This window comes from Psammomys obesus, unplaced genomic scaffold, assembly GCF_907164565.1.
Source record: "Psammomys obesus unplaced genomic scaffold, mPsaObe1.curated_primary_1811, whole genome shotgun sequence".
Taxonomy (NCBI): Eukaryota; Metazoa; Chordata; class Mammalia; order Rodentia; family Muridae; genus Psammomys; species Psammomys obesus.
Window position 1 is genome coordinate 11784537 of NW_026585686.1, and position 11980 is coordinate 11796516.

Consider the following 11980-nt stretch of genomic DNA (forward strand, 5'->3'; position numbering starts at 1 on the left):
CTATGCCCCAAATACAAGAGCACCCATATTTGTAAAAGAAACATTGATAAAATTTAAACCACATATAGATCCCCACACATTAATAGTGGGAGACTTCAACACCCCACTCTCAACAAAGGACAGGTCAACAAAACAGAAATTAAACAAAGAAACAATATCTCTGACAGAGGTCATGAATCAAATGGACCTCACAGACATTTACAGAACTTTACACCCAAACACAAAAGAATTTACTTTCTTCTCAGCAGCTCATGGAACCTTCTCCAAAATAGACCATATAGTTGGTCACAAAGCAAGCCTCAACAGATACAAGAAGACTGAAATAATCCCTTGTATCCTGTCTGATCACCGTGGAATAAAGCTGGACTTCAACAACAACAGAAATAGCAAAAAGCCTACACACACATGGAAACTGAACAACTTGTTACTAAATGACAGCTGGGTCAGGGAAGAAATAAAGAAAGAAATTAAAGCCTTTCTAGAACTCAATGAAAATGAAGTCAGAACATACCCAAACTTGTGGGAAACAATGAAAGCAGTGCTAAGAGGAAAGTTCATAGCACTAAGTGCCTTCAAGAAGAAATTTGAGACAACTCATTCAAGCAACTTAATGGCCCACTTAAAAACCCTAGAAAAAGAAGAAGCAGACACACCAAAAAGGAGTAGATGGCTGGAAATAATCAAACTCAGGGCTGAAATCAATCAATTAGAAACAAATAAAACAATTCAAAGAATCAATGAAACCAAGAGCTGGTTCTTTGAGAAAATCAACAAGATAGACAAACCCTTAGCCAAGCTAACTAAAAGGCAGAGAGACACCACCCAAATCAACAAAATCAGAAATGAAAAGGGGGACATAACTAGAAATACTGAAGAAATCCAAACAATCATTAGGACTTACTTCAAAAGTCTATACTCAACAAAATTTGAAAATCTAAATGAAATGGACAATTTTCTTGATCGATTTGACTTACCAAAGTTGAATCAGGACCAGGTAAATCAATTAAATAGTCCTATATCCCCCAAAGAAATAGAAGCAGTCATCAAAAGTCTCCCATCCAAAAAAAGCCCAGAGTAATTGAATCTAACCGGTTTATCATTGCACACCTTTTGAGATAGTAGACAGTCTAGAACTCCAAATTTCCCTGTGTCTAAAACCTCATTTGTTAAAAAAAAAAAAAAAAATCTGATCTAGAAAAACAGGTAGATAGTGTGGACATTGCTAAGTCCCAGTAAAAGGGCGGCGTCTGTCCTGCTAGGACTCTATCTAGTGATAGATTTTACTGTAGCACTCGGTTATTTACTGGTGACTTAGTGAGAACTTACAACATACAGAATTTCAAGGAAGCATTAGCTTTTCCCTCACACGTGTTGCCTGCAAAGATAAAAAGAGCTGTGCTTCTGAGATAAGCCTGACAGTCTCAAAGGAAGAAATATTTCAAACTTTTTTCATTTTACAGTCATTATTTATAATTTTTTAGAAATTGTATGTGATAACCCATGTTAAAATCATTCATATATTATAAAAATTTACATGTTTTATAAAACCTTATGAATTATGAATTTTTTCCTAGAATCAAAAAATAAAACATCTGATAAATAATACATAGTGTAAATTTAGCATTTGACCAGGCAGACACTGATGGGTAGGCATGCCTTAATATTTATCATTGAATATTAGAGCTTTAAGCTGGAAACTTTGGAACTCATCTACAAGTTCTGATGGTTCACTTTGAAATTGAGAGCTTATTCTTATCGCCACTTGTTTTATGCAATAGAGGATTTCTCCTCTACACTTTCTTCTTTCCAACCCCTCCCACACATCTTGCTTGTTCTCTCTCAAATTTATTGTTACATACACACATATTTGTATGTGTGTTCATATCATTGTCCAGTTCTTGTTTATGTAGCTATGCTCATAACGCTTTATGGATAGAGCATCTCGGACATTTCTAGTCAACACAATCTCATAGCAAATATCCTGTTCCTTAGACTCTACAATTTTTGCACCCCCTCATCTGCAATTGTCCATGAGCCTTAGGTGCAGAAATTGCAACATAGATATATCAGTTCAGACTAGGTACAACACAGTTACTTGTTCTCTAAATTTTGATTGATTGTGCATTTTTGAAATGGTCTTCAGTTTCAAAGAGACACTTCTTTGATGAAAGATGAGGTCTGCATTTATCTGTGGCTTATGTATTATGTAAAATTTTAAGTAACTAGATGATAATATGACATCTTTTGGCTTTTTCAGACTTACTGTCGGTTTATCTTCTTTCCTCTTTCTTCTTTATCTCTTTCCTTCTACCTAATTAGAGACCCCTCACTGCTTTTCCTTTCCCCCCTTCTAATCACTTGTACTCTGTTATGCCCCTATCTATCGCTTGTCCTCCGTGGTCTTATTTTAATTTTCTGGATGCTACAGTTATTTCAGCTTATAATAACCACTTTTAAAGATTAGGAAGTAAAGATGATGGAAAACATGCCATGTTTTCTTTCTGGTTCTGGGTTATCCATTCAATAAGATCTTTTCTCCTACATTCAATTTACCTGAAAATTTTATCATTTCACTTATATTTACAGCTGGATAGTGCTGCATAATGTGTATGCTTCTTGACGTTGTAAATTTAAGTTCTTTCTAAGCAGAATAAAACAGAAGCTGTATTTCATTGCATAAGAAACAGACAGGTGATTTAACATTTAACGACACGTTCTGCTCTTCCATAGGACTACAGTTTAGGTCCCAGTACCCTTGTAAGGTGTCCAGCACTACTTGTAACTATAGCTGCAGGAAATCTGTTGTTTTCTTCTGATTCCCACCGACCAGGCAACCAGGCAGTCAGGCAGCCAACCAGACACACACACACACACACACATACACACACACACACACACACACTTTAAATCTGAAGGTGTATTTCATTGCGGATTAAGGGAGGTTGTGTTTGAATCTCAACTCTTTCACTTATTGGTTGTGTGCCCTTGGATGAATTTTTTAGACTCTTTAGCATTTTTATGCGTATGATTTATAATTAACTAGCAGGATTGTGCAGAGATAAGGTAAGGAAACGGAATATTCCACAGGCTTCCAGGAAATGACATGTGTTCTACAAAGGTTAGTATCACAGAACAACTAACTACAATGCTGGGCTATATTATTTGGTCACACAGTGATGCTACAGTATTTCTTCTTTGACCTGATAGGTTTAGGATATTAAATCTATAAAATTTCTAGTAACATATTTTAAGTTGGCAGTCAATTCTTAACACAGGACTTTGTGAACTGTATGAACTTTCAAATTTAAATATCTGAGAAACAAGAGTGATATATTTGATAAGTACATATTAAAGGCTTATGTGAAATGCAATTATTTATGCATATCATGTTAAATTGTCCAACTCCCGTTAAATATGCTCCAATATTTCATATCTTTTCCCAAGTCTAACCTCATAAATAATTTTAAAAGCTAAATTAAGTTTGGAGTGAGCCACACTTTGGCATGAGGCTCCATATATGCTTGAAATTCTCTCTTTGGATTTACCTTTGGGAGAGAAATGTATCAGATGTGTTTGATAATATTTCTGAATCCCTACATGTAAATCTGAAAGTGACTTATAATGCACATGCCTGCTATATCTAATCAATATAATAATGTCACTAATACAGATAAATATATCCTTTTGATTTTTATTAGTGTCTCTAGATGTAGCTAGGGAACACAAATCTAATGTAATTTTTAATATTTAAATTCACTTATTTAATTAAAGTTTACATTTAACATAGAAAATATGAAGCATAGTGCCTGGAGTATTCTAGCATACTATACTCTACATATGATGCTGCTGAAATACATTAAAAAAATTGCTATTTCTGCATTACAATGCCAAATACTTTAGTTTTGCTTCTAGTTTTCAATAATACCAATATTTTTAATTTTATATTAATTTAGCTTAGCATGATTCTAATTTAGTTTTAGATGAATACTTACTCTAAAACCTCAAGCTTTTATTCTGTTGCAAAAATGTAATTTATGGCATCTGTTGATTAAAAGAGAGAGCAGGAAGGAAGGCCACTGAGAGTTGATGTTTGGAGGTTAACTACTTTGGGTCTTATTAGACAGATCCTTGTGTGTGGGAGGCTTTACCTTAAAAAATGTCAGTAGGAAGTATATACCAACAATATTTTTGTCACTTATTCCTGCAGTGACAGTGGCAGTAGGTGACACTAGAAAGATGATCCTGGAGTACTTAAAAGGTTAATGTACTTTGTGACTTGTAAAGGGAAAGAGGGGCAGAAGCATCTATGGGAAAGTGATGAACAAGGCCTACCAGGTAGACAGCGGGCAGGCCAGTTTCAAAGACCAGAAACTGAAGTTTAGTGTGATACATCAAGAATCAAGTATTAAAAAAAAAAAAAAAAAAAAAAAGAATCAAGTATCTTCAAACTCTGCTACCAGTTTTTCCAATGACTTAAGATGGGCTTTTCTGAGCATTCATTATACAAAACTCCATCCAATTTATATATTTTATCTTGCAGAATAAGGAAACAAGGATGACATCTGGGCATCTGATTTTGTAGAAAAATACTTGTTATGCTAGTTTGAGGACCTGAGTTTGACCCTCGGTGTTCACATGAAAATGGGTGGTGTGCTGGTACATACTTATGATACCAGCACTGTGAAGGCAGAGATGTACCCCTGAGGCTCAAAGCCAACCAGTCTAGCCTAAGCAACAAGTTTCAGGTGAACTGAGAGACCTTATCTTAAGAAAACAAAAACAAAAACAAACAAACAAACAAACAAAAAACTACCACCAACAACAACAAAAACAGAGGATCTGATAACTTAAGAAACCCAAGCTGACTTCTAGCCATCATACACACACACACACACACACACACACACACACACACAAATACTAGTGTATTCATTTGTCCACATGTACACACATGAGGAACGCTCATGCACACACCAACACAAAGAGAAAAAAAATCAAATTATGATATGTTAATTTTTATCTATATGATAGTGGCAATTTATTAAATTCTACCATTACTCTATTTAGTGAAACATTTCCTCTCACACACAACAACCATTGTGAAGTGTTAAATACTCATTTGTCAGAGTTAATGTCTTAATTTAGAATATTGAAGTTTAGTACTTTTGTACATAAATACGTGGACAAAATACACCCCTAAAAATAACAATAACCATTAAATAAGCAACATGGCGGCGCTCTTTTTACTATGTCTATTTTTAACTTTTATTGCAGTTAACTAGAGGCTGTATGCCTAAAAAAGATAATCAAGAGAGCGGACATGGGGTAAGATTATCAATCCTCGTTTTGAAAGACAGATGGGATGCACATTAAACATTGACAGGAGTCTACTGAGCGCATTTGAAAGACTCTAACTAGCAGTGTTTTCAAAGCAAAGACTCATGACCAAACCTTTGGCAGAGTACAGGGAATCATAAGAAAGAAGGGGAGTTAGTCTGATGGGGAAAGGATAGGAGCTCCACAAGGACCAAATATATCTGGGCACAGGGTCTTTTCTGAGACTGACATGCAACCAAGGACCATGTATGAATGTAACCTAGAACCTCTGCTCAGATGTAGCCTGTGGTAGCTCAGTAACCAATTGGTTTCCCATAGTGAGGGGAACAAGGACTATTTCTAACAGGAACTCAATGACTGGCTCTTTGGCCTCCCCACCCCCCAAGGGAGGAGCAGTCCTGTTAGGCCACAGAGGAGAGCTGTGCAGCCAGTCCTGAAGATACCTGATAAAACAGGAGCTGATGAATGGGAAGGAGGTTCCTCCTATCAGTGGACTTGGCAAGGGGCAAGGTGGAGATGAGGGAGGGAGGGACTGGGAGGGAATGAGGGATCGGGACACGGCTCGGATACAGAGTTAATAAAATGTAACTGATAAGAAAAAAATAAAATTAAAAAAAAAAAACTAGAGGCTGTATGAAAGAACACCTGGTATAACACATTCACTCATGAATTTGTGAAAAGTTTTCAAATGCTACTCATTTCTTCATTGAGAAGAAATTAAATTTTTATTTTTATTCAAGCAAAGAGCTTATACATTAAAGTAAGCAAATTTTAGAGATTAATAATATTTTTGGTTAGTATGTAATATCAAATTTTATAATTTGAAAAGCATGTGCCATATACCAAATAATTTCATGAGTGATCATAGCCAAGGGATTTAAAGACCTTAAAATATATGCATACATTTCCATGACTTCAAATATCTTTTGCACTATGGAGGGCACATCCTTAAAATTATATTGTGGATTATTTATAGTCACTTGGAATTCTCCAGCAATTAAAACAGCAAGTGTAGATAGGGTTATAGTGGCACAGCTACATGTTTATAGACATGTGAACTTCTAGATTTTCTAGCAATTAAAACAGAAGATATTGCAGAGTAATATTCCAGTGTGTAGGTATAACACAATTTCTGTATCCATTCCTCAGTTGAGGGACATCTGGGTTGTTTCCAGCTTCTGTCTATTACAAATAAAGCTGCTACAAACATGGTTGAGCAGATGTCCTTGTTGTATACTTGAGCGTCTTTTGAACATATGCCTAGGAGTGCTATAGCTGGATCTTGAGGAAGCACTATTCCTAACTGTCTGAGAAAGCTCCAGACTGATTTCCTGAGTGGTTGTACAAGTTTACATTCCCCTCATCGGGGGAGGAGGGTTCCCTTTCTCTACATCCTCTCCAGCATGTGTTGTTATTTGAGTTTTTGATCTTAGCCATTCTGATGGGTGCAAGGTAAAATCTCAGTGTTTTGATTTGCATTTCCCTAAGGACTAAGGACATTGAGAATTTCTTTAAGTGTTTTTCGGCCATTCAATACTCCTCAATTGAGAATTCTCTTTTTAGCTCTGTTGCCCCTCAATTGAGGAATGGATACAGAAATTATGGTACATCTATACAATGGAATATTACTCAGTAATAAAAAAAGGGGGGCAATCATGAAATTTGCAGGTAAATGGTGGGAACTGGAAACAATCATCCTGAAGTGAGGTATCCAGGGGCAAAAAGACACACATGGTATATATTCACTCACAAGTGGATATTAGACATATAATATAGGATAAACCTACTAGGTCTGTACAACTAAAGAACTAATCAAGAAGGAGGACTCTGGCTAAAATGCTCAATCCCCATTTATAAAGGCAAAGAGGATAGTCATCAGAAGAACAGAAACCTGGGAACAAGACAAGAGCCTGGTACAGAGGGCCTCTGAAAGGCTCTACCCTGCAGGGTATCAAAGTAGATCCTGAGACTTATGGCCAACCTTTGGGCATAGTGCAAGGAACCTTATGAAAGAAGTGGGAAATAGTAAAACCTGGAAAGAAACAGAAGCTCCACAGGGAGAGCAACAGAACCCAAAAAAATCTGGACACGGGTGTTTTCTGAGACTGATACTCCAACCAAGGACCATTCATAGAGATAAGCTAGAACCCCTGCAGAGATGTAGCCCATGGCAGTTCAGTATCCAAGTGGGTTCCATAGTAATATGAACAGGGGCTGTATCTGACATGAACTTATTGGCCTGCTCTTTGGTTACCTCCCCCTGAGTGGGGAACAGCCTTACCAGGCCACAGAGGAAGACGATGCAGCCACTCCTGATGAGAATTGATAGACTAGGATCAGAAGGAAGGGGAGGAAGACCTCCCCTATCAGTAAACTAGTGGAGAGGCATGGGTGGAGAAGGGGAAGGGAGAGGAGGATTGGGAGGGGAGGATTTGGAGGGAGGATTGGGAGGGGAGGATTGGCAGGGGAGGAGGGAGGGAGCTACAGGGGAGATACAAGGTGAATAAATTGTGATTAATAAAAATTAAAATTAAAAAAACAAGATATAGCATAGGATAATAGTGTTATAATCACATTAAAGCATATTCTGTATGGATCTGTTTATAAATGTGTATGTTGACACTGATAAAGAATGAGTGCTGTTTACCCTCTATTTCCCATCTGCAAGTGCATTATGTGTGCAAATATATCCATCTCTCATAGGCCTGTGAGAATAAAAGGACTTTACAGGTGTTCTGCTTATCTGTAATCTGTACATGAAACATTCCAAAATGAAAGAATGAATGCTGTTAAATATCAATAATTTCATGTGACTTCAATTATGTTATTTCTGACAAATAGTATAGTCAAAAGTGTTAAGCTTAATGTATACTAATAACTCATATAATGACATTTATAATTGGATCATAAAGATGTTATTTGTTGAAATAAAATCAAATATCAGTGCTAATGCCTTGTGTTGTTTTTCTCTAGGTCTCAGGGTGGTGAACTTTCCTTTGAATGCCTAACCTGTGAGTCGATGGTAAGATTACAGTTACATATGAATAGCTTTAAAATGAGCTTTTTTTCCTAAATCTATTTTAACTCCCTTAACAACACCACATACAGAAGTCAGAGTACAGACTTAAGAATGTAAGAAGATGGATATAAGAAAAAGACCACAAAGAAAACCACTTAGATTTACTTGTATGTTGTGTGTGGGGGGGAAAAATCCTAGGATACAAGAATCTGTAACATCTTCTAACATTTTTTTCTTTGTTGTTTAAATATAAAGTTAACTTTTATGAAAAAATTGAGTTAATTTTGAAACATGTTAGTTTCAAAAGTGACATTACTTGATTACAGATTCTAGGTTAAAGACTTACTTACTTTTTCTTAGTTTTTATTTGAGGCACTCAGTAAAGCCATAAGTGGCAGAATCCTAAACTAAGCTACATCTCAAAATTCTGAGCGGCTTAAGATGTAAAATTATATTGTCAATGGCTATAGTTGCCACCATGTAAAATGTGCTTAGATGTGTATAAAATTTTTTTCTTTAAAACCACAGTTGAATCTGAAGGTTAAATTTTATTTTGAAAGATACTCATGAATTAAATACCTGATGCAATTTGTAATGTTCATTGACTTTAAAAGAGTAACAAAAGTATGTTTGTAAAACTGCCTTTTCATTGTATAGAATTTAAAATCTAGCCCCAGAATTGGTGTGTGTAGGGGTATAGGGTTTAGATAAAATTGGCAGAGGAGAAGAACTAGCCACTTAAATGGAATTTAATGGAGTATTTTTTACCCACCATCTTTTCAAAAATATAACTAATAATAATGTGTGTAGGGGTATAGGGTTTAGATAAAATTGGCAGAGGAGAAGAACTAGCCACTTAAATGGAATTTAATGGAGTATTTTTTACCCACCATCTTTTCAAAAATATAACTAATAATAAAATAAATTAGTATTTAAAATTTCAAAGTATTTTGTCTATCTGAAATTCTATACATTGTAAAAGTCACACTTCAACACTTGGGCAAAAAGCTGATGGTGTTATTTGAATTAACCACTGTCACCTTTGAGATGTTCCCAAAGTAGTTACATATGTCTTAAACTTAGTATGTTATAAAAAGGTACGGTTAAGGTGAATAAAAGAGGATTCAAAATAACGCTTTTACATAAATTGAAGTCCCAATGGATTTATACTATCTTCCCATTTTGTTCTTGAAAGATAAAATGTAAGATATATAAGTCTCCCTAAATAGGTAGTTTAAACTTATGTCAAAATGTCTTCAGCAGTTTGTCAATAAAACTTAGTCTTTTTTTTTAATCAAAGCAAAAGCAAATAGAATGTATTTTTGTTTCATTGTATGGTAGCATATAGATTTTACAAAGAAACCAAGATAAATTACTGTATATTTTACCATAAATGTTGAGGAAATTAAGCATTATTTTCTACCCAAAGTTAATGCTGTGTGAATTATACAAAGAGGGTCAGTTGATACAGTTTTATATGTGGCTTTCAGCGAATTTAAGAACATGATAGAGAAAAGTAAAGATTCAGATAACAGAAGAAAGTTCTTTGGACATGAGTGACAATTTTATATATGAGAAATTTTGTGGTGAAGTCTATTTGATACCAATGAATAGAGGCACTGAGTTATTTAGAGTAAAACTTATTTTATCACCTGTCAAGATTTATCAAACTGGATTTTTTTTTCTGTGAAGGCTTAATGTTTGAGCTTCAGTGAGTTAAAAGTAAAATATGTGACCCTGCAAGTAAAATATGAAATAACATACTTTCTAAGGAAACTTATAAGATCTTATTTGTTTATAAATTTAATTGTCTGATTACATAAAGTAATACTTGGTAAATGTAGGTATGGAATATACTATTAATCAATTATAGAAATCATGCAAGTATAAGTTTGTTCTATGAAAGTGCAGTTAATTTTTCGCAAGGCAATTTTCTGTTCATATATCCCTTAATAACAAACAAGGGACCAGACAGTTTCAAATAAACATGTAAAAGTCAGACTACCCAGATGCTAACAATATAACTTACAACAATATATTTTTCCAACTGGTATGTACACACCCATACAGATATTGTGCATATATCATGTGCACCGACACAATAAACAGATTTCTAAATGTTAACAGTTTAGTTTGAATCCTAAGGTTAAATTTTAAACTGAAAGAATCTCATTAATTAAGCAATGGCTACAAATTTTAATGCTAATCGTCTTAAAACAACATAATTATATTTGTAAAACTGTGCACTTCTGTGTGCTGGGGCTATAATTTCCCGCAAAGTTTACATTCTTCTCTTAGCATCCAGGTAGTCTGCCTTTTACATGCTGATCTGAAACTTACTCCCTTTTTTGCTGTTAAGGGACAGATTTATGCATTTTTCATATGTGTCCAAAATATTTATAAAATGTATTATAACATATTTGATTAATTATTTGACTCTTATATTTTAATATTAATAACTTGTCAGTTTTAACTCAAAATTTAAACATCCATATAATGAACTTTAATCAAATATACCTCATTTTCTCCATTCCAATTACTTCATTACCCCTACGTTTTTCCTCCTGCCAGCATGTATTTTCTACTTTTTAAAAAAACTATAATATAGGATAAACATAGTAAAATTTCTAGTCCTAAAGAAGTTAAACAAGGAGTAGGGAAGATGCTTAATCCTCATTCAGAAGGGCAAACAGGATAGTCAGTAAAATAGGAGAAGAAAAGGAACAGGACAGAAGCCTCTCACAGAGGACCTCTGAAAGATTCCACACACTAGGGTATCGAAGGACATACAGAGACTCATAGCAAAATTTGGGCAGAGTTCTGGAAACCTTATGGAAGAAGATGGAGAGAGAAAGATCTGGAGGGGACAGGGACTCCACAAGGAGAACAACAGAGCCAAAAATCCTGGGCCCAAGGGGGCCTGCAGAGACAGATACTCCAAGCAAGGACTTTGCATGGAAAGGACCTAGACCCTGTTCAAGGAAGCCCATAGGCTGTTCAGGCTCCAAGTGTGTTCCCTAGTAAGGGAGGCAGGGGCTGTATCAGACATGAACATAATGGCTGGCTTCTTGATCACCTTCCTCTGGTGGCTACAGCCTTCCCAGTCCACAGAGGATGAGAATGCAGCCATCCTTAATGAGATCTGATAGGCTAGGGTCAGATAAAAGTGGAGGAGGATCTCCCATATCAGTGGACTAGGGAAGAGGCATAAGGTAGAAGATGGAGGATGGGTGGCACTGGGAGGAGATGAGTGTGGGGACTGCAGCAGGGATACAAAGTGAATAAATTGTAATAAGAAAGAAGGAAGGAAGGAAGGAAGGAAGGAAGGAAGGAAGGAAGGAAGGAAAGAAGGAAGGAAAGAAGGAAGGAGGGAGGGAGGGAAGGAAGGAGGGAAGGAAGGAAGGAAGGAAGGAAGGAAGGAAGGAAGGAAGGGAGGGAGGAGGGAAGGAAGGAGGGAAGGAAGGAGGGAAGGAAGGAAGGAGGGAGGGAAGGAAGGAGGGAAGGAAGGAGGGAAGGAAGGAAGGAAGGAGGGAAGGAAGGAGGGAGGGAAGGAAGGGAGGAGGGAAGGAAGGAGGGAAGGAAGGAAGGAGGGAGGGAAGGAAGGAAGGAGGGAGGGAGGGAGGG

General features: G+C 36.1%; 1 protein-coding gene across 5 annotated transcripts in view; it reads left to right on the forward strand.

Moving 5' to 3' along the window:
• Positions 1-11980, forward strand: part of Ptprd (protein tyrosine phosphatase receptor type D) — a gene marked incomplete in the record, with an annotated part of 2622804 nt that overhangs the window by 1170076 nt on the left and 1440748 nt on the right. For all 5 annotated transcript variants that reach the window (XM_055629942.1, XM_055629950.1, XM_055629948.1 and 2 more), the window contains 1 exon segment: positions 8311-8359.